Here is a 22,884-nt window from a genome sequence, read left to right as displayed (position 1 = left end):
AGATTTCCAGCATTTGCAGTATTTTGCTTTTATTATATTGATGAGGACAATGCTGTTGATGTGGGGTACATGGACTTTCAAAAGGCATTTGATACAGTGCTGCAGAATTTATATGTATTTATATATGTGTATTTCCAGCACTTTCTGTGTTTATTGCACCTTCCAGAAGATCTGATTTGCAAAAAAGTAAATCCTGGGACAGTGAGTTTAAAAGGTCTCCCGAAGGAATCATCAGCTTCTTCACACTGTGACATTGAATGTACAGAACACAAATCCTGGGCTGAGTGAGTACGGGGACAGTGAACAGAAGAGGGATGGGGAATCACCAATGTTTGTGTTTTTACAATGAGGCATAAACAGATGGTGAGACAGAGAGAGGGTGAGAAAGAGATTGAAATGACAGGTTAAACGCAGAGGGAGAGAGACAGGCTCTGGGGCTCTCCAGTGTTTCGTGACTGCCCAGCTCCCAGCCTGTATAGCAAACCATCCTCCCACCCCCTTCTCACACAATTCCCAAAGGCCTGATGTGTAAAGATAAATCCTGGGACAATGATAACGAATTAGCACCTTAATGGCAGTTTTAAAGAGAGTTTATCAGCTTCTGGACAGACTGGGGCCTGGTCATGTCACTGTCCCTCTGTTGATTAGCTGAAAGATGCAGTAAATGTTCTCAACAATAACCTTGTAGGAATAAGTTCACAGATCTTCAAAAAGCAGCTCCCTGGAATGTCTCTGTTCAAAACAGCCCTGGTACCTAAATTAACATGACAATGGGCAAGATCTCAGCACCTAATAGTCCCTCTCACAATTTACATCTGTTCCCACTTTACAGTCTCTGGGTTTATTGTGGGGATGTGTAAATGATGCAGAGATTGTCAATGTTAGTGAGTGACAGAGAAAAGGCTATTGATGTATCTTTTATTATAAAAAGTCTTTGCTTTGTTCTCAACAATATTTCATTTCTCTCTCCAGGAGACGCTAGCAGCTGTAACATGTCAATGCAGAGAGTGTGTGTGTTTTGACACGAGGAATTCTTGGACAAGAGCTTCCTCCAGAGTGGAATAATAATAATAAATAAATAGGTTTCTCTGTGTCACTCATTCTTACCTAAATAAAAAAGTCTTGTGTTCTTGGGGGGGTTGAGATATTTTTACAACAAGGTGGAGGCGGAAGGGGTCTCAGAAACACAAAGGTTGAGAACCGCTGTTCCAGAGCACCCGATGTAACCTGTATATTTCACGCTCTCTATCTCTTCCTGCAACTTTATCACTGCACCTCCCTGGCTCTCAGCCTCTCCACATCTTTCAAGGCTGGAAACAAAGACAAAAACACCTCACGTCCCGCTCAGAGAACTCCTCTATGCTGATGATGCTATACTAGTCGCTCACACAGAACCTGAGCTACAAAGCGCATGGACTGTCTTTCTCATGCCTGTAATTTGTTCTCCTTGACTAGAAGCATGAAGAAAACCATGGTCATGATACAAGCTGTTGAAACCCCAGCCTTGATCTCACAAATAACACCTAACTGGAAGTGATGAGCAAATTCTGCTACCTTGGTTCCACAGTGAGAAATAAATTGTCTCGTGATTGCAGAGCTCGACACACACAGAGGGAAAGAAGCTACCACTTTTGGCCAACTTGTGAAAGGTGCATGGGATAACATCTTGCTGACCATTAGGACCAAGCTAATAGTTTATAAGGTCTGTGATCTCAACACCTTGCTGTATGGCTATGAAACATGTGTGATTGACAGCTACCAGGAAAAGTAGCTCAATAATTTCCATCTTTGCTGTCTGTGGCTCATTATGGGTATATCCTGGCAGCACAAAATCACAAATGTGGCAGTCCTCTCAAAGGCAGAGCTCCCAAGTGTGTTGGAACTAATCAAACAGAGGTGGCTTTGGTGGATCAGACAAGTCCACAAGATAGAGGATGGTTGCAAACCCAAGGACCAAGGTAGCCGGGGCCAGACAACCAGTGGGCGCCCAAGGCTCCGCTTCAAGGTTGCTTGCAAGCTTGACCTGAAGGCCCGAAATGTCGACTATCGCACTTGGGAGTCACTAGCTGACGAAGGAGGGAAATAGCAACAACTCACAGCATCACTTGACAGCTTCATGTGCAGCACTTGTGGCAGAGCCCGCGTCTCAACGATTGGCTTTTACAGCCATCAGCAAAGGTGAACCAAGAGAAGATCCCCCCTCCCCCACCCCCCCCCCCAAATGGCTTGTTTGCCTCATGTCAATCATCTTTCGTAGATGAAAGGATGACAACCCACTGTTTCCCTCGCTCTCTCCTTTCTCTCTCTCCCACTTCTCTCATTCAGAGAGAAAGATAGGGAGAAAGAGAGAGACACACAGAGAGAAATCCACAATCAGAAACTCAACGAATGACCTCCTTCTATGCTGTAAATGACTCCATGACTCTAAAATGAGTTAAAATGGCTGCTGCACATTGTATTTAAACATCAAAATGCATCTCACTGCCTAAAACACAAGCATTATTCAAGAATTATAACAAACATTGTGAAAGCAGTCCTGATGCTGTGAAATTAATCCATTAATTAATGTGTAAAGTGTGGCCATTGTTGAAAAGTCCAAAACGCTGAAGGCATTGTGTGCACAGCAAGATCCCACAAGCAGAAATGTGATGATAGTTAGATAATTGGGAGCCACTCCTTCCCCATTCTCTCCCACTTATAATAACAACAAATCACATCGCTGTCTGTCGCATTTATATTATTTATCAAAAGTTTAAACAGAAAAAAGGAGAGAAGGCTGGGGAGAAATAGAGAGAGTGGGCTGGAGAGAGACAGAAATAGGTCTGTACACCATTGCAATGCAGAAAACACTGCAAAATTTGTGCACAGCAAGATCCCACAAACAGCAATGCGATCATAGCCAGATAAATCTGTTTCAGGTAGGAGTTTATTAATATACAAGGCAAGAACATTGTTAGACAGGAGTCCAGGGTTCCCTCTCTCAGTTTCACAGACAATCTCTCAGCAACATCCAAATCACGATGATAAATCAGATGCTTAAAAGATTGATACAGTCACTCCTTCTGACCTTTTGTGTCCATCTCTCTCTCTGTCTCTTTATCTCTGTGTCTCTTACCTTTTTCTGTTCCTGTCTCTCCCTAACTCTGTTCTCCTAAATTACTATCCAGATTACATCCCTGTCTCTCCTTTTCATGCTCTATCACTCTCTCTCTTTCCATAGCTCTGCCTCCTTCTCTCTATCCAGAATGAAATCATAATTGAAATATGCTACAAAATATTTCTCTTAGCATTTAGAGTCATCGAGTCAGAGTTATACAGCACAGAAACAGGCCGTTTGGTCCATCGTGTTTGTGCCAGTCATCAAGGACCTAGATATTCTAATCCCATTTTCCAGTACTTGGCCCATGGCCTTGTATGCTATGGCATTTCAAGTGCTCATCTAAATACATCTGAAATGTTGTGAGGGTTCTGACCTCTACCAATCCTTCAGACAGTGTGCTCCAGATTCCAACCACCCTCTGGGTGATTTTCTTTTCCCTCAAAACCCCTCTAAACCTCCTGCCCCTTACCTTAAATCTATGTCCCCTGGTTATTGACACCTCCGCTAAGGGAAAAAGTTTCTTCCTATCTACCCAATCAATGCTCCTCATAATTTTATATACCTCAATCATGTCCGCCCTCAGTCTTCTTTGCTCTAAGGAAAACAACCCTCGCCTATACAGTCTCTCATCATAGCTGAAATGCTCCAGCCCAGGCAACATCCTGGTGAATCTCCTCTACGTCCCCTCCAGTGCAATCATATCCTTCCGATACTGTGGCGACCAGAACTGTACACAGTACTCCAGCTGTGTCCTAACTAGCGTTTTGTACAGCTCCATCATAACCTCCGTGCTCTAATATTCTATACGTCAGCTAATAAAGGCAATGACCCCATCTGCCTTCCTAACCATCTTATCTACCTGTGCTGCTGCCTTCAGTGATCTATGGACAAGTGCACCAAGGTTTCTCTGACCCTCTGTACTTCCTAGGGTCCTACCATCCATTGTATATTCCCTTGCAATGTTAGTCCTCCCAAAATGCATCACCTCACACTTCTCAGGATTAAATTCCATTTGCCACAGCTGTGCTCATCTTACCAGCCCATCTATATCATCCTGCAATCTAAAGCTTTCCTCCTCACTATTTACGACATCACCAATTTTTGTGTCATCTGCAAATGTACTGATCATACCTCCTTTATTCACATCTAAATCATTAATGTACACTAAAAACAGCAAGGGTCTCAGCACCGATCCCTGTGGTACACCACTGCACACAGGATCCAATTGCAAAAGCAACTGTCGACCATCACCCTCTGCCTTCATCCATGAAGCCAATTTTGGATCCAATTTGCCAAATTGCTTGGGATCCCATGGGCTCTTACCTTCTTGACCAATCTCCCGTGCAGGACCTTGTCAAAAACCTTACTGAAGAGCGTGTAGACTACATCAATTGCTTTACCCTCATCTACACACCAAGTCACCTCCTCGAAACATTCAATCAACTTTGTTAGACATGATCTCCACCTGACAAAGCCATGCTGACACTTCTTGATTAATCCATGTCTCTCCAAGTGGAGATTAATCCTTTCACTCAGAATTTTTTCCAATCGTTTCCCTACCACTGATGTTAGACTCACTGGCCTGTAATTACCTGGTTTATCTCTGCTACCCTTCTTGAATAAGGGCAATTTGGTAAATTGGATCCACAATTGGCTTAGTGGCAGGAGGCAGAGTATGAGGCTTGACAGTTGTTTTTGCGATTGGAAGCCTGTGACCAGTTCTGCACTGCAAGGATCTGTTGGGACCCTTGCTGCTTACAGTGTATGTTCATGATTTAGATGTGAATATAGGAGGTACGATCAGTACATTCACAGATGACACGAAAATTGGTGATGTCGTAAATAGTGAGGAAGAAAGCTTTAGATTACAGGATGATATTGATGGGCTGGTAAAATGGACAGAGCAGTGGCAAATGGAATTTAATCCTGAGAAATGTGAGGTGATGCATTTTGGGAAGTCTAGCAAAGCAGGTTATTATACAATGGATGGTAGGACCCTTGGAAGTACAGAGAGTCAGAGCGACATTGGTGTACTTGTCCATAGATCACTGAAGGCAGCAGCACAGGTAGATAAGGTAGTTAGGAAGGCATATGGGATACTTGTATCAATTAGCCGCATAGAATATAAGTTCAGGGAGGTTATGATGGAACTGTATAAAATGCTAGTTAGGACACAGCTGGAGTACTGTGTACAGTTCTGGGCACCACACTACAGGAAAGATGTGACTGCACTGGAGAGGGTGCAGAGGAGATTCACCAGGATGTTGCCTGGGCTGGAGCATTTCAGCTCTGAAGAGAGACTGGATAGGCTAGGGTTGTTTTCCTTAGAGCAGCGAAGTCTGAGTGGGGACAAGATTGAGGTATATAAAATTATGAGGAGCATAGATCGGGTAGGCAGGAAGAAACTTTTTTTTCCCTTCGTTGAGGTCTCAATAACTAGGTGGCATAGATTTAAGGTAAGGGGCAGGAGGTTTAGAGGGGATTTGAGGAAAATAATTCTCAATCAAAGGGTGGTTGGAATCTGGAACACACAGCCTGAAGGGGTGGTAGAGGCAGGAACCCTCACAACATTTCAGAAGTATTTAGATGGGCACTTGAAACACCATAGCATACAAGTCTACGGGCCAAGTGCTGGAAAATGGGAATGGAATAGTTAGGTCCTTGATGGCCAGCATGGACAAGATGGGCCAAAGGGCCTGTGTCTGTGCTGTATAACTCTATAACTCTATGACTCTAAGACAAAAGCAGGGATGTAATGCTGGAACTGTATAAAATGCTGTTTAGGCCACTGTTGGTGTGTTGCGTACATTTCTGGTTACCACATTACTGAAAGGACATTTTTGTTCTGGAGAGAATACAGAGGAGATTTACAAGAATGCTGCCAGCGCTCAAAAGTTGCAGCAATGAGGAAATATTGAATAGGCTAGCATTGTTTTCCTTAAAACAGAGGAGGCTGAGGGGTGACTTAATTGAGGTGTACAAAATTCTGAGGGGCCTAGATAGAGTAAACAGGAAGGACCTGTCTCCCTTACTGGAGAGGTCAATTACCAGGGGGCACAGAGTTAAAGTGATTGGTAGAAGGATTAGAGGGGACATGAGGAAAGGTTTTTTCACCCAGAGGGTGGTGGGAGTCTGGAATTCACTGCCAGGATGGGTGCTGGAGGCAGAAACTCTCAATTCTTTTGAAATACACCTGGACATGCACCTGAAATGCTGTAACCTGCAAGGCTACAGGCCAGATGCTGGAAGGGGGATTAGATTGAGCAGCTAGTTTTTTCAGCCACCATGGACACAACAGGCTGAATGGCCTCCTCTGTGCCATAATTCTTCTACGGTTTTAAATAACATTAGCGAACCATAAGGGTTTTTCCACCAATCGATGATAATTTCAAGCCACCTTCACTGAGCAGAGTTAAAATAAGCTGGATTTGCATTAGTTAATGAAATCCAAAATGCAGCAGCGGCTGCCTTGGTGGGATTGAAATCTCAGCCCCTGAGTACAAGCCATGGCCTGTGGATTATAAATGCAATGACAACACAACAGCATCATGAACCCAAAGGAACCACAAAAAGTATCGCTGGTCAAAGCATTGGCCTGCATGGGGATTAAACCCACAACCTTGGTGTGATGAGCACCACATGCCAAGCAGCTGAACTAACAGGCTCCAATGTGGATAGTCCGTGTTAATGTTAATATTTCAGGTCTGTGACCTTTCATTCGAACTCTTGCTCTCTCAACAGATGCTGATGTTTTGATTTGAGATTTCCAACATGCACAGAACATTGCTGTTATTTCTATGTACAAATGGCTTTGACAAAGTCTATTCATCCAGAAACCCTGGATTACCAATTCAACAACCCAACCACTCGGCCTGCAGTTTGAATGAATTGTGCTTGGAAATTCATCTCACTTCCATCTTCCAAAGCGATGACCTCGATTCATCGGATAATCCTGAAGAAAAGCACCTTTTAATCAGCCATCAATTATTTAACAGCCAAAGCCACTGTCAAGTGGTCGTGTGGCCGAGCAGTCTAAGGTGCTGGATTTAAGGTTCCAGTCTTTGTGTGGGTTTGGATTCCACTGCTGCCACAGTCTGTGTTCAGGCTTTGTTTGGACAGTGTTCTGATGGTTCTTAGTGAATGAGTCCAAATCATCCATGTGTCCAGTTTCATTATCTTGGTTCCTGTGCTGATATTTCAAAGCATGACTAGTGCTCACAAACTCTGTGGGCCTGCAAGTGCAGTTTTATATTTACACTTGTCTTTTAATAAAGCTTCAATGTTAAGACCTTCTACGAGAACATTTTAAAAAGCCTCAATAGCTGTCAATGCTATTAGCAGCTCTGCAATTCTTTCAGATAACTCAACTTTAGAAAAGTCTCAATCCCCGCCATTGTCCCCACAGCGACTGACAAATTAGTCGATTGTCTCTCTGCACTGCTGTCAATGTGACATAAATTCCAACCGATGTCTCTTGAAATTGATTTTCACATGGATTTGTTCTTCTAGCGTGCTATATATTTTCTTAGGCTCTTTCTGATCATCTTCTGATAAGCCTGAGGTATGTAGTTTATGAAGACCTTCGATTCCAATAGCTATCTGAATTTGAACTGCTAGTTTATCTGGTTCTGGTGCAGCCAAATCAAGGAACCATAGCTTTATCATATGTTTGAGAAGTTTAAATTTGGGAAGAGGATTGTGGCTTTCAAATTCATACGTGGGAATTTAACTGACATCTTGCTGACATTTCTGGGATTTTCCATGATTTCCTAGGTAGGAAGAAACTTTCCAATTTTCATTCACTGGAAGGTTTCAATGTGTTACAGATCTAGCTGCCTGCAGTACTTTTACTTACCATCACCTGTTTCTGAACTCGATGGCACTGAGGGTCTGTGGCTCTGTTGCTCCCCTTCACACAGTTTTTCAGGCACTGTCCACAAAGTGGTGTTTTGGCGTGAACAGCACCATGATGTCTCAAATAGCTGTAATGGCTCTGATGGTTTTTTTCAGCATTTTATTTTAAGCCTGCCTTTGAATCGATCAGCACTGGCCTTTTCCAGTCTTTTTCAAGCCTGCTTTTGAATTAACTTACACTGGCCTGAACGAAGTCAACTGATCACACCCCCTTTGACACTGAACCGGTGTCCCCTCAGTACAGTTACTCACTGTTCCCAATGGAGTACTGCCTGCTGATAGTGTTTCACCTCTTAGAGCTCTGTTGACAGCTTCTGCTCCCCTTGCAGAATGCTGCTGTAGTCCCAAACTCAATCTCGGCCTTTTGGCTAAGATCAAGTGTAGTATCTGTTCTTATCAGTGCTTATTTGATTGAGAAGAGACCATGATCATTGCCTTTTGATCCTGGGGAAGCTTTGAGTAAAATGGCTATAACCAATTTTCGAGCTTCGGGCCTGGGAGTGCGCAACACCGTTCGGGTGGTCGTGAAGGACAAGGAAGGAGATGCACCGGTCGATCGCACCTTCTTCATCAAGAAAATTCTCTTCGATTGCTGCGGATTTCAAGCGACGGACGTCTTCTGCCTGCAGGATTTCCCCAGCAGTGGATACTTCGACGTGACGTTCCGGAACGTGGCGGGATGCATCAAGTTCCTGAAGGCGTTCAAGGAGAAAGGGGACCGGGCGCCACTGTCGATCCTCACAGCGGAGCCGCTCTTCACGCTTCCGTCACAACGGGACCGGGTGGTGACAATTCACCTCTACAACCCCCATGTTCCGGTGGTGGATGTACTCACCTTTCTCGCCAGGTACGTCGAGGTGGCCGGCAGCAGCACTGATGTCAAGGACCCCTTTGGGATCTGGACCAGCAAGCGGCAGGTCAAGGTGACCTTGAAGGTAGATCCCAGTGGAGCCATCATCCACCCTCCCTCCAGCTTCGCTATCGGGGGAAGTCGAGGCTTCTTGGTCTACGCTGGGCAGCCCAGAGTTTGCCGCACCTGTGGCAAATCTGGTCACATGGCAGCCAACTGCAGCACGGTTGTTTGCAAGAACTGCAAGGAGGAAGGCCATCAGACCAAGGACTGTAAGCAGACTAAGTGTTGCAACTTGTGCGGTGCGGCAGGCCATCTCTGCAAGACCTGCCCCAAACGTTGCCTCAGCTATGCTCAGGCGGCAAGGTCCAAGGAAAGGCCGGGAGAAGGTTCGACGAAGGCGTCCGCTGTTCGAAAGGAGACCAGCAACCTTCTCCGCAGTGAGGAACTTCAACCTGAGAAGGAAGGGGAGGCAGCTGAAACCAACGACCCAGCACCTACCCAGCGCCCGGAAACCCCTCCTCCACAGACAGAATCAATGGAGGAGGAGGCAGCAGATGGACAAACTGGTCAGTGGCAAGTGGTCCAGAAGAAAACCACAAAGAAAAAACATCCCAAAGCCACCACCCAAACCAATGGCAAGAGGAGGCTCTCTTCTGAATCAGACTGCAACAACTCCTCTTCACTGGACGGGGAAATGCTGGAACGACAGCCCCTTCAAAAGAGGCGGCAGAACTCCGAGATGGATGATAAAGCATCCCAGCCCCCGGGCACTGGAAGCTGTGATGGGCCCGGCGTGCCCCAACCCCAATGCCCCACATGTAACCACGTGGCCAACACATCTCAGCTCCGGGACACCGGGAGCAAAGACACGTCTGGCGCACCTGAGCTCCAGGAGACCGGGAGCTGTGACGTTTTCGAGGAGGAACAGATGGAAGCAGCTGAGGACAACCCAATGCTCTCTGCCTACAAGACCCCCCCGATGTCACCCGAGCGGCACAAACCCTGCAGGAAAACTCAGGAGGGGTTTCTGAGCCCAACCAACGTGAAACTGCTTGCGCACACGATGGGTATGCAGGAACATCCCGAAGGGGAAGGACTGGGACTAGCGAGGACAAATGGTATGGGAAGCAACAACTAATTTTTAGTAAAAAATGGGTGTAAGAATTGCTTCCATTAATGTGTGTAGCATTAAATCTACTACGTGATGTGTTTCAACCTTGGATTACCTTGCCAAGGTCAAAGCTGACCTACTGTTTCTGCAGGAGTGTGGAATACCACACCTCAGCACCTACAGGCAGTGGTCGCGATGGTGGTCCCACGGGCCATCGATCTGGTCGGGGGGTAATGACTGCCGTTCCTCCGGCCTGGGTATTCTGCTGCGGGGAGGTAACTTCACCATCTCCGAAGTTAAGGAGGTGGTGGGCGGTCGCCTCCTCGTAGCAGACGTGATGTACAACAACGCTCCGCTCCGGTTGATCAACGTGTACGCCCCGGTACAACGCAGCAAGCGGCTGACCGTCTTCCAGCAGCTCCCACTGCTGCTGGCGACGTCCAGGCCGGTCATCCTAGGCGGTGACTTCAACTGCATCATCGATGCGGCTGGACGATCCGGCAGTGACGACAGCAAACTGGACGCTACGTCCAGATTCCTAATGGAAACAGTTAAAGATGCCAAACTGCACGACGTCTTCAGCAAACCTGCAGACGGAGCGCAGCGCAGATACACATGGTCAAGATCGGACGGGTCTGCCCGTTCCAGGATTGACTTCCTGTTTGTGTCCCGTGCTGTCACGGTCGGATCCACCGACGTCAAGCCGGTGTTCTTCTCCGACCACTGCCTCTTACTGGCCGACTGTCACTTACAGGACGACCAGCGGGTTGGCAGAGGGACGTGGAAGCTCAATGCGACACTGCTGACCCCAGAGAACGTTGAGGAACTCAAAAGGGATTACAAAGGTTGGAGGACCGTGAAACCCCTCTTTGAGTCTCCAGTTCACTGGTGGGAAGCGATTAAGGAGAACATCAAGAGGTTCTTCATCCACAAAGGTGTTCAGAAGGCGAGAGAGAGACAGAGGGAAGTGTCCCGACTCCAGAAAATTATGCAAAATCTACTCCGGTTGCAGTCAATGGGGGTCGAGGTCAAGGAGTACCTCCAAGAGGTGAAGAGCCAGCAGGCCTCGCTCTTTGCCAAGGAGGCCTCCAAGATCATCTTCCGGTCCAGAGTCCGCTCCATCGAGCAGGATGAGATGTGCTCGCGTTACTTCTTCCAAAAGGTACACAGAGAGAGCTCTGTTATCAGCAGCCTGAAGGAAGAAGATGGCTCGGTAACGTCTTCGCAGTCCGACATACTCAGGATCAGCAAATCCTTTTATGCTGGGCTGTATGACGCGAAGCCCACAGACAGCAGAGCCTCCCAGTCCTTCCTGTCATCTATCACAGAGGTCTTAGATGACAGCAGGAGGGAGAGACCGGACAAGCCGCTAACTCTGGACGAGCTGACAAAGGCCGTCGAGTCTATCGAGACGAGTAAAACTCCCGGGAGCGACGGCTTACCGGTCGAGTTGTACTCGGCCCTGTGGGACTGGGTCGGCCCGGACCTGCTGGAAGTATACGAGAGTATGCTCCTGGCCGGCAGCATGTCAGAATCCATGAGAAAAGGCATCATCACCCTCATTTACAAGAGGAAGGGGGAGAGGGCAGAAATCAGAAATTGGCGGCCCATCTCACTGCTTAATGTTGATTACAAGATTCTGTCCAAAGTCATAGCCAGTCGAGTCAAGTCTGCTCTGGAGTTGGTGATTCACCCCGATCAGACCTGTACTGTACCCGGCAGGAAGATCTCTGATAGTCTCGCGCTACTCAGGGATACGATCGCCTACGTACGGGACAGGAGGGTGGACACCTGCCTCATCAGCCTGGACCAGGAGAAGGCTTTTGACAGGATATCGCACACCTACATGATGGACGTGCTTTCCAAAATGGGGTTTGGGGAGGGAATCTGCAATTGGATCCAACTGCTCTACACAAACATCAGTAGCGCAGTGTCAATCAACGGGTGGGAATCTGAAAGTTTCCCGATCAAATCTGGAGTCAGACAGGGCTGTCCTCTGTCCCCGGTCTTGTTTGTTTGCTGTATTGAACCCTTTGCTGAGTCTATTAGGAAGGATGCGAGCATAAGAGGGGTGACAATCCCAGGCAGCGGAGGCACTCAGGTCAAAATCTCCCTGTACATGGATGACGTCGCCGTTTTCTGCTCGGATCCGCTGTCCGTGCGCAGACTGATGAGCATCTGCGACCAGTTCGAACTGGCCTCGGGAGCCAAAGTTAACCACGACAAGAGCGAGGCCATGTTCTTTGGGAACTGGGCTGACCGATCCTTTGTCCCCTTCACCGTCAGGTCAGATTACCTGAAGGTGCTGGGGATATGGTTCGGAAGGGCCGGGGCGTGCACCAAAACATGGGAGGAGCGAGTAGCCAAGGTACGACAAAAGTTGGGCATGTGGGGGCAGCGATCTCTCTCCATTGTGGGTAAGAACCTGGTCATCAGGTGCGAGGCGCTCACGTTGTTGCTCTACGTGGCGCAGGTCTGGCCCATACCCCACTCCTGCGCCGTGGCAGTCACCCGAGCCATTTTCCGCTTTGTCTGGGGATCTAAAATGGACCGGGTCCGGAGGGACACGATGTTCCAATCTCTGGACAAGGGCGGGAAAAATGTACCCAACGTGGCCCTCATCCTGATGACCACCTTCGTGTGCGGCTGCATCAAGCTGTGTGTAGATCCCCAATACGCAAACTCCAAGTGTCACTACGTGCTGAGGTTCTATCTGTCCCCGGTGTTGCGAAGGATGGGCCTGGTCACATTGCCGCGGAACGCTCCGTGCAGTTGGGCGGTGCCGTACCACCTATCCTTCGTGGAGCAGTTTCTGCGGGAAAACACCTTTGACCACCGGTCCATCAGGCAGTGGTCTGCACGGAATGCCCTCAAGGCCCTACGGGAAAAGGAAATGGTGGATCCTGTCGGATGGTTCCCCGAGCAGACCGTCAAAGTCATTTGGCGGAATGCCTCATCACCAGAACTTTCAAACAAGCACCAAGACGTAGCTTGGCTGGTGGTGAGAAGGGCCCTCCCCGTCAGATCCTTCACGCACACCCGAAGTCTCGCCCCCTCCGCACAGTGCCCCCGCGTTGGCTGTGGTGGGGAAGAGACGGTCGCCCACCTCCTCCTGGAATGTGCCTTTGCAAAGCAGGTGTGGAAAGAGATGCAGTGGTTTTTGTCGAGGTTCATCCCAAGCAGCTCTGTAACACAGGAGTCTGTGCTCTACGGGCTGTTCCCAGGGACGCACACCGAGACAAACATCAACTGCTGCTGGAGGACTATCAATTCGGTGAAAGACGCCCTTTGGTCTACCCGAAACTTGCTGGTCTTCCAGCGCAAAGAGTTGTCCACCGCCGAATGTTGCAGACTGGCACATTCCAAGGTCCAGGACTACGTGCTGAGGAATGCATTAAAGCTTGGGGCAGCCGCAGCAAAGGCTCAATGGGGAAAGACCATAGTGTAAGGACCTCCACCAAGCTGAACTGAGGGGCTGGATCCATGGGAAACCCCTCGAACTGTATCGTTGATATTTTCATTTGCTGTAAATGTAAAACTGTAATTGGCATGACAATAGTGAAAGGGAAGGGTTGTGAAGAAATTCATGATAGTATAGAAGGAAACTGATCTCCCTTGCAATGTTTGTATTTTTTGGTGCTGTTTGAAATTGCTTGGCAATGTAATTTTTGCAGATTTTTATGAATAAAGTATATTTTGGAAATAAAAAAAAAAGATTGCAGCAGTATACAAATATTGCTGGAGAGATCTTACTAGTGTGTCTTGCTTGGTCAATAAAACACATTCCAACTATTGTGTCACGTGTCAGACAACATCCTACCCTCCCTGATGATGTATACAAATTATGGACAAACCCACTCAAAGACACACGACAACAACAGCCACCATCAGTGATCTGTAGACATGCACTCCAAGGTCCCTCTGTTTCTCTACATGTCTTCCATTTATTTGTATTCTCTTGCCTTGTTAGCCTTTGCCAAATACATCACCTCACAGCTATCCGGGTTGAATTCCAATTGCCACTATTCTGCACATGTCACTCGCCCATTGATATCTTTTTGCAGTCTACAGCTTTCTCTTCATTATCACCCATAAAGCCAAGCCTCCTTCGACAGCACCTTTCAAACCCGTGACCTCTACCATCTTGAAGGACAAGGGCAACAGATGCATGGGAAGACCACCACCTACAAGTTCCCCTCCAAACCACACCCCATCCTAACATGGAACAATATCACCGTTCTTTCACTGTCACTATATCACAATCCTAGAACTCCCTCCCTAACAACACTGTGGGTGTACCTACACCACATGGACTGCAGAGTTCAAGAAGGTGTCTCACCACCAACTTCTCAAGAGCAATTATTGATGGGCCAGTGATGCTAACATCCAGGAACCAACAGAAAGGGAACATCTAAGAACGTCAATTGTCCTGGGTGACAATCAGTTATTTGGTCCTTTGAGCAAAGGTAAGGCAGCAAAAACATCCAAAGCAATTTCCAAATGAAGCCAGCATTTATTGTCCATCCCTAATTGCCCTTGAAAAGTCAGTGGTTTGCTCGGTCATTTCAGAGGACAGTTAAAAGTGAACCACCTTGCTGTGGGTCTGGAGTCACATAGAGGCCAGAGTGGCAGATTTCCTTCTTGAAATAGTATCAGTGAACCAGAGAGGTTGTTTCAGGAATGGATGACAGTTTTGAGCCGCCTTCACTGAGCAGAGTTGAAAAGGGCCAGATTTGCATGAGTTCATGATAACTGGAACGTATCCACTGCTGCTGCAGTTGGATTTGAGCTCATAGGCCATGGGTGTGAGCTATGGGCTGTGGATTATCAGTGCCATAACAACACCATGTACCCAAAGGAAGCACATAAATCACTGCTGGTCGAAGGATTGGTCTGTATAGGGATTGAATCCATGACCTTCATAGTATTAGCAGCACACGCTCGCCAAGTGAACTAACAGCCCCCCATGCAAGGCCTGGATGTTAATATTAATGTTTCTGGTCTGTCACCTTTCATCAGAACTCTGTTCCTCTCTCAGCAGATGCTGAGTATTTCCAGCAGTTACTGTTTTGATTTCAGATTTCCAACATGCACAGAATTTTACTCTTATTTCTATTTTCAAATGTTTTTGGCAAAGTCGATCTATCCAGAAACCCTGGATTACCAATTCAACAATGCAACCACTCAACGTGCAATTCGAATGAATTGTGTTTGGAAATTCGTCTCATTTCCATCTTCCAAAACAAAGACCTCGATTCACAGGATAGTCCTGCAGAAAATAAAGGTCAAATAAATCAGCTTTTGTTTAAACACATTGTTGTCGATTTGTTGTCTTTCCCACCTGAGTGTTTAGCATCACCTGGCTGGAGTTCAGAAAGGACAATCTGGGGGAGGATCGTACAGCAGGAACAGAACTTCAGCCTGAACACAGTCCTTCAGGATCACGGCACTTTGGTCTTTCTCATGTCTCTTCACTGACAGCAAAGTCCCCGTGTGGGTTAATCCTGAGCCTGTAAGAAATGTGTCCCAGCCGCTCTCTTCCATGTTCAGAACTCCTGGGCACGGAACAGAAGGCTCCTTTACAACTGTGTTTCGAGTCAGGAAGAACCACAGTGAATGCTGGAACAAAAACAAGAAATGATGGAATCACTCAGCAGGTCTGGCAGCATCTGTGGAAAGAGAAGCAGAGTTAACGTTTCGGATCAGTGACCCTTCTTCGGAATGCTGGAAATGTGCTGTCAAATCAGAGATTGGTGTAAAACTGGGACCTGTTCCTGACTGAAAGTGAAACGGCAGGTATAAGTTTCCAGTCTGAAAATTAATATTGCATTACTCTGTGGAGATTTAATGTGTTTGTGTGACAAGTCCTGAGTCTCCAATTTTAACACAGGTGTTAACTCATTTAAAATAAACCTTTTGAAATGAAACAAATTTAAGTCTGCATTAAAATAGCAGAAGCAGGAAGTCACTTCTGGTACAATTATACAACAGATATTTAATCTCCAGAGAAAGAAGGACCTGCAGCGTGTTTCCAGGAATTACATGTTTTATTGATGTGTGAGTGTTAGACACCAGGATAACTAAAAATACACAGAACATCCACAGGAGTGCTATCACGTCAGTTACCCTGGGATCACTCCCACAGTGAAACTCCACCACTGACCCTGCTGAAGGTTGTAGGCTGAGGGAGTGGAGCCTCCAGGAGTGGACTGTGGTGTGAGAAAGCTGGGTTTCAGTATCCTGACAGATACATGGTGAGAAACCAGAGGAATCCTTACTAAGGAACCATCTGGGGTTTTACCTGCCAATGTTGGTCTATGGGTAAATGATGCCTGACTCCCTCAACTGTCTTAAATTTAACGCAGTTTGGAACAAGTTGAATTCAGTTCCCAGAAGAATACGGACAAACATCACCTGCAGTGAGATCACGGCACAGTGGTACAGTAGTTAGCACCGCAGCCTCACAGCTCCAGGGACCCGGGTTCGATTCTGGGTACAGCCTGTGACCGTGTGGGTTTTCTCTGGGTGCACCGGTTTCCTCCCACTGCCAGAAACGTGCAGGTGATCGGTAGGTTGTCTGTTGTAAATTTCCCCTAGTGGAGGTAGGTGGTAGGGAATATGGGATTGCTGTAGGGTTAGTATAAATGGGTGGTTGTTGCTCGGCACAGACTCGGTGGGCCGAAGGGCCTGTTTCAGTGCTGTATCTCTAAATCATAATAAAATGAAATTGAGCGAGATGGAATCAGCCATTAGAGAAACTGAGAGATCTTTGGAAAAGAATATGGTGCACAATGATGGTAATAGTGGCAAAAGCTTTTCCAGCTACATCAGGAGTGAGAAGATGGATACAGATTGTTTCGAGACACTGAGAGACAGTTCAGGACAGATTGAAACAGATTACCAGGCTATGACAGAACTGTTAAATGACTATTTCACATCAGTCTGCACTCCTGTGGATGATGCTCAGATTCCAGCTGTGGGATGTGCTGCTGACAATAACATCATAAATATTAAATTAGAAAGGGATTGTCATCCTGGATAAAATAGAAAATCTCAAACCTGATGGTGTTCCAGGTCCAGACGATATCTACCCAAGGGTGTTTAAAGAGATGGGACGGGTGATCTGTGAGCCCCTTGTCTGTATATTCAACAGCTCAGTAGAGTCAGGGATTGTTCCCTGAGATTGGAAGGTTGCTAACGTAGTTCCCATTTTCCAAATCAGAGCCAGGGAACTACAGACCCATCAGTGTGAGCTCGATCACAGGGAAGATGTTTGCAGGGATCCTAAGAGATGCTGTTTCTGATCACTGGGGAAGAGAAGGAGTCATTAGAGATACTCAACACGGCTTCAGAAAAGAAGATCATGTCTTACATACGTGTTTGTGTTTTGTTTAGAAGTTGCTGTGTTGGTGGGTGAGGGGAATCCGTTTACATTGTCTATCTCAGGGTGTAATCCAACAACATAGAGGTTGTGGGGCTGAAGGAGGTGAGCTGTGGTCTAACTAGTGTTTTGTTCCAACATAACCACTCTCCCATTTTCCATTGACTTCAATATAATGAAGACTGGCAGTTTGAACCTGTCAGCATTTTAACGATATTTTCAAATGACTCGAGGGTTTCTTACAGTTGGGATCATTCTTTATTCTGTCCCCTCGAGGTGTTAGAGAACAGACATTCTCCTGCATATCGCAATCTAGCATACTGGGGCAATGGTGACATAGTGGTAATGTCATTGGATGCTGTCCTGTTGGTATGGGTACAAACCACACCATGGCAGCTGGTGGAATTTAATTTCAATGAATTTTTAAAAATTCTGCACTTGAAAGCTAGTCTTAGTAATGATGTTATAAAACTATCAGTGATTGTTGTAAAAGTCCATCTGATTCACCAATATTCCTTATGGATTGAAATAATGCTGTCCTTATTTAATGTGGTGCATATGTGATTCCAGACCCACAGCAATATTGTAACTGAGTTCACTGTTTGGTGTAGTGTCTTGCAAAGTTTAAGCTTAATTACAAGTGATTATAAGTAATAATGCTTTCAAATATTGTTATAGTAACCATAATATGTGTACGCTCAGTTAAACATGGTCTGAGGCTGAGAAGCAAAGCCTGATGCTGAACCAAGGTTATGTTAAAAGAAAACTGGCAGAGCAGCGAAAAAGAAACCTTGAATTAAATGTGAAAAGAATGTCCTGATATGTTTGAAACTAACAGATAGTGAAAGACAGAATATTAATTAAGTTACAATAAAAACAGAAGATTTAAAGCTTCGAAGATCTGTTATCACTCGAGTAAAAGACATTGCTGTACCTCATGTAACAACTGTATGAATTTCTAGATAGGAAATAACAAAGTTGCAAGAAAATGGAACAAAGAGATACCAGAAAACTAAGCATAAATTTCATTTTAAAGATTTGAAAAATGATGATGGAACAGAATGAGTGAGATAGTCCAGGCGTGTGTCAGCTGCGACAGAGGCTCAAAGGCAAAAAAGGGTATAAAAGAATAGCTATTGAACATGAGAAGCAGAACTAGAAACCCAGAGGAAGAAAGAAGAGAATCTTCAGAGAACAGAACCCAGCAAGAGAAAGAGAGACCGGACCACAGTCACTCGGAGGGCTACCGCCGAGGTTCTGAGTATCAGCCTGTGATTATTGTCTTTGTTAAGTATTACTTCTTTGCACTGAATGTAAACTGCTGAATAAATCGACAACACTTATAACCAATATATACCTGTACCCATAGTGATTTGTTGTAGTCACGAACAAGTCACCCTTGTTGGATTAAATTGAACCCTGAATCCAGGAAAGCTACAACTGGCACCCCAGATATCAATGAAGGACATCTTCCCACTTGGGTAACAAATAGACATTTATCAGGATGATCCTGTTATCAGGACGATGCAGAATTCTGTAAAATTAGGAGTCTGATTGAGGTTCACCTGGTGAAGCACAAATGTCACAAGGTGGGGAACCAGAAGCTATTGGGACAAGTAGTACACATCCCCAGTCTTATGAATGGAACCATGCCTAATCCTCTGTTTAGAACAGAAAACATAGGGGTTATGAGGGAAAGTGTCATTAATCGATTCCTGACATCACTTCAATGGTTGATCCAGTTGGAAGAACTAACTTGGATAGAACGAAACCTACAGGGATACAGAACAAGCATGGATATCCTCATTTGCCCATATAATTTATATGATCATTAAAGAGACACATGTGTTTTTAATTGGAATGGGAAGGGGCTGAACTGTACTGTGGAAGTTACAGGTTCATCAGATGTGAGAACTAGAACGGCCTATGTACGAGAAGGGAAGTCTTGTTTTATCACCTTCGAAGACTATTACCATCACGGGGACTTAAATGTTCAAACCTGGGACCGACTGTATTACACCAGCCAAAACCACAGTGATAGGGGGAAAACTCACCTCGCCATTGAGATGCCTGACCAACAGGTCTTACTAGTAAAAGATGGCTTGAACATAAACCCAGAGGTTTATGTCACTAAATTTGGGTACCACATCCCTGAACTACCAATAACCTTAACAACATTAATAAGTCAAGTGAACACCTCCCAACACCGTTATTACACACTACAGCAAGGAAATAAAACTATAGCTAAAGATATTCCAGGGGTAGGGGATTTATCACATTGGTGGGAAACAGGGTTAAACATGGAAATTCCCCTCTGGATTAGAATAATTTCACATGTATTGATTATAACCCAGTTATTGGCACTAATGTACTTACTGATCCACACTTGCTACTTGAAGCACCTGGTGTGCCAGACAAGATCACAATTAAACATAATCACTGCACAAAATGTCTTGGAAATGAGTAAATATGTAAGTTCAAAGTATACAAGAATTGCCCTTGAGGTGGGGATATTGTAAGATAATTCACTGCTTGGTGTATTGTTTCAAACCCACTAAGATCACCCAGATAGGGAATGCTATCATGTTCCCTGTACCTACTCATAACATCACTGAAATCAGAGTTGACTTTGGAATGCATGAGGAAGTATTGAAGACAATGATTCAGTGGAGACACCCCATACCCCCTCTATCCTTCGATTTATAATCCATAATTAAAATATTGTAACATCCCAAAAGCACTGGTTTATGATGTGACAAGAACATGAACAAAGAGAGGAAGGAATTGGAAATCTGGGGGAAATAGACATAGGTGGGAAACAGTTGTGAATACAAGTCAACATCCCTGACTCAGAACTATTTCTCTTCTGTTCATGTTGATACAAACGATGGTCACAATTGGAATAATAGTCGTCCTCTGTTACTTGAAAAATCTTACCTCAAGACAGCTGAAGCACACTGAATTGAGCTGGAACCCAGCTCTTGTGTCTAAAAGAAAGTAATAGTCAATGAAGAGTAGTGAGGGGTAAATATGTTGTCATATATTTCACCCTCACACTTGGGAGTTGTAAGTAGGTTGGGTAGCTAGACTTTAGCTTAACTTGACCATTTTCACACTGTATCCTCTGTAACAACTAACAAGGTTAAGTAAGCCATTGTAATACTAACACATGAGTAAAAAAGTTATTTTTGTGTCTTGTATCAGCAGCTGCATTAATCAAATGAATGTATTAAGCAGTAACCCATCAAGAAACAATGATTACAAAGCAATGGACCTTGGTTGGTTTGTAATTAATGAATTAAGAATCATGCTGGAACGAATGGGCTTTAATTTAAAAGTATTAACTTTAAAAACTAAGTCTTAAGCTTGTAAGAAATTCAGTAGCAGTAGGACTTCGTAAGTCACTGTGACACAAATTCAGCAGAACACGTTTTGTGACCCTGATCACATTCATTAACTTTGCTAAAAAGAATCAATTTCTGTACAAATTCAAAAATAAAAACAAGAAATGCTGGAACCACTCAGCAGGTCTGGCAGCATCTGTGAAAAGAGAAGCAGAGTTAACGTTTCGGGTCAGTGACCCTTCTTCGGAACTGACAAATATTAGAAAAGTCACAGGTTATAAGCAAGTGAGGTGGGGGTGGGGCAAGAGATAACAAAGGAGGTCTAGATTGGACCAGGCCACATAGCTGACCAAAAGGTCACGGAGCAAAGGCAAACAATATGTTAATCGTGTGTTGAAAGACAAAGCATTAGGACAGATTAGGTGTTAATACACTGACTATTGAACAGCAGCAAGTGCAAACCTGAAAAAAAACAGTGGGTAAGCAAACTGAACAAACTAAGATGAAATGAAATAAATGCAAAAAAAAATTCTAAAAAAAGTAAAAAAGAATGTAAAAAAAAAGGAAGAAAAAATAACTAAAAATGAAAGTAAAATGGGGGGCTGTCATGCTCTGAAATTATTGAACTCAATGTTCAGTCCGGTAGGCTGTAGTGTGCCTAATCGGTAGATGAGATGCTGTTCCTCGAGCTTGCGTTGATGTTCACTGGAACACTGCAGCAATCCCAGGACAGAGATGTGAGCATGAGAGCAGTGTTGAAATGGCAAGTAAACGGAAGCTCGGGGTCCTGCTTGCGGACTGAGCGGAGATGTTCCGCAAAGCGTTCACCCTGTCTGCCCTTGGTCTCCCCAATGTAGAGGAGACCACACTGTGAGCAGCAAATACAGTATACTACATTGAAAGAAGTACAAATAAATCGCTGCTTCACCTGGAAGGAGTGTTTGGGGCCTGGGATAGTAAGGAGAGAGGAGGTAAATGGGCAGGTATTGAGGAAAAAGGAGGTCATATCAGAAGCACCGTCATGGAAGGTAGCATCATCAGAGCAGATGCGTCGGAGACGGAGAAACTGGGAGAATGGAATGGAGTCCTTACAGGAGGTAGGGTGTGAAGAAGTGTAGTCGAGGTAGCTGTGGGAGTCAGTGGGCTTATAATGGATATTGGTAGACAACCTATCCCCAGAGATGGAGACAGAGAAGTCGAGGAAGGGAAGGGAAGTGTCAGAGATGGACCATGTAAAGGTGAGAGAAGGGTGGAAATTGGAAGCAAAGTTGATAAAGTTTTCTAGTTCGGGGCGGGAGCAGGAAACGGCACCGATACAGTCATCAATGTACCAGAAAAAGAGTTGGGGGAGGGGGCCTGAGTAGGACTGGAACAAAGAATGCTCGACATATCCCACAAAAAGACAGGCATAACTAGGACCCATGCGGGTACCCATAGCGACACCTTTTACTTGAAGGAAGTGCGTGGAGTTGAAGGAGAAGTTGTTCAATGTGAGAACAAGTTCAGCCAGGCGGAGGAGGGTGGTGGTGGATGGGGACTGGTTGGGCCTCTGTTCCAGGAAGAAGTGGAGAGCCCTCAAACCATCCTGGTGGGGGATGGAGGTGTAGAGCGATTGGACGTTCATCGTGAAGAGGAGGCGGTTGGGACCAGGAAACTGGAAATTGTCAAAATGAAGTAGGGCGTCAGAAGAGTCACGGATGTAGGTGGGAAGAGACTGGATCAGCGGAGAAAAGATAGAGTCTAGATAGGAAGAAATGAGTTCAGTGGGGCAGGAGCTGTACAAATTCATACTGTCCAAGGAGATAACAACCATAATGAATAGAACTCTTCATAGGTTTTTATCTCAATTACTGGCAAAATGCTTTATCAATTAAGCCTCAATTAGAGTAGGGTAGGAACTGACATTACAGGACCTGGACCAACCATCGGGCAAACTAGAAAGGTGGTCTGATGGCCAAAAAGGGGATAAAAGAACAGCTATTGAACATGAGAAGCAACATGTAAAAAATCCAGAGGGAGAAAGAAGAAAACCTTCAGTCAACATAACACAGCAAGAGAAAGAGAGACTGTGCCACAGTCACTCGGAGGGCAAACGCCAAGGATCTGAGGTTCAGACTGTGACTATTGTTGTTGTTAAGTATTACTTCATTACACTAAATATAAATTACTTAATAAATCATC

At 45.4% G+C, this 22,884-nt stretch overlaps 1 protein-coding gene and 1 pseudogene across 1 annotated transcript in view; one reads left to right on the top strand and one right to left on the bottom strand.

Moving 5' to 3' along the window:
- LOC137348850 (zinc finger protein 271-like) overlaps window positions 1-22,884 on the bottom strand; it is a 74,998-nt gene that overhangs the window by 39,019 nt on the left and 13,095 nt on the right. The gene's annotated exons all lie outside the window — the stretch shown is intronic.
- Window positions 8,362-8,471, top strand: LOC137349442 (U2 spliceosomal RNA; annotated as a pseudogene).

The sequence above is a fragment of the Heterodontus francisci genome, chromosome 34, assembly GCF_036365525.1.
Source record: "Heterodontus francisci isolate sHetFra1 chromosome 34, sHetFra1.hap1, whole genome shotgun sequence".
In the NCBI taxonomy this organism is placed as follows: domain Eukaryota; kingdom Metazoa; phylum Chordata; class Chondrichthyes; order Heterodontiformes; family Heterodontidae; genus Heterodontus; species Heterodontus francisci.
Note: the sequence above shows the minus strand (reverse complement) of the source record. Positions and strands in the feature narration are given on the sequence as shown.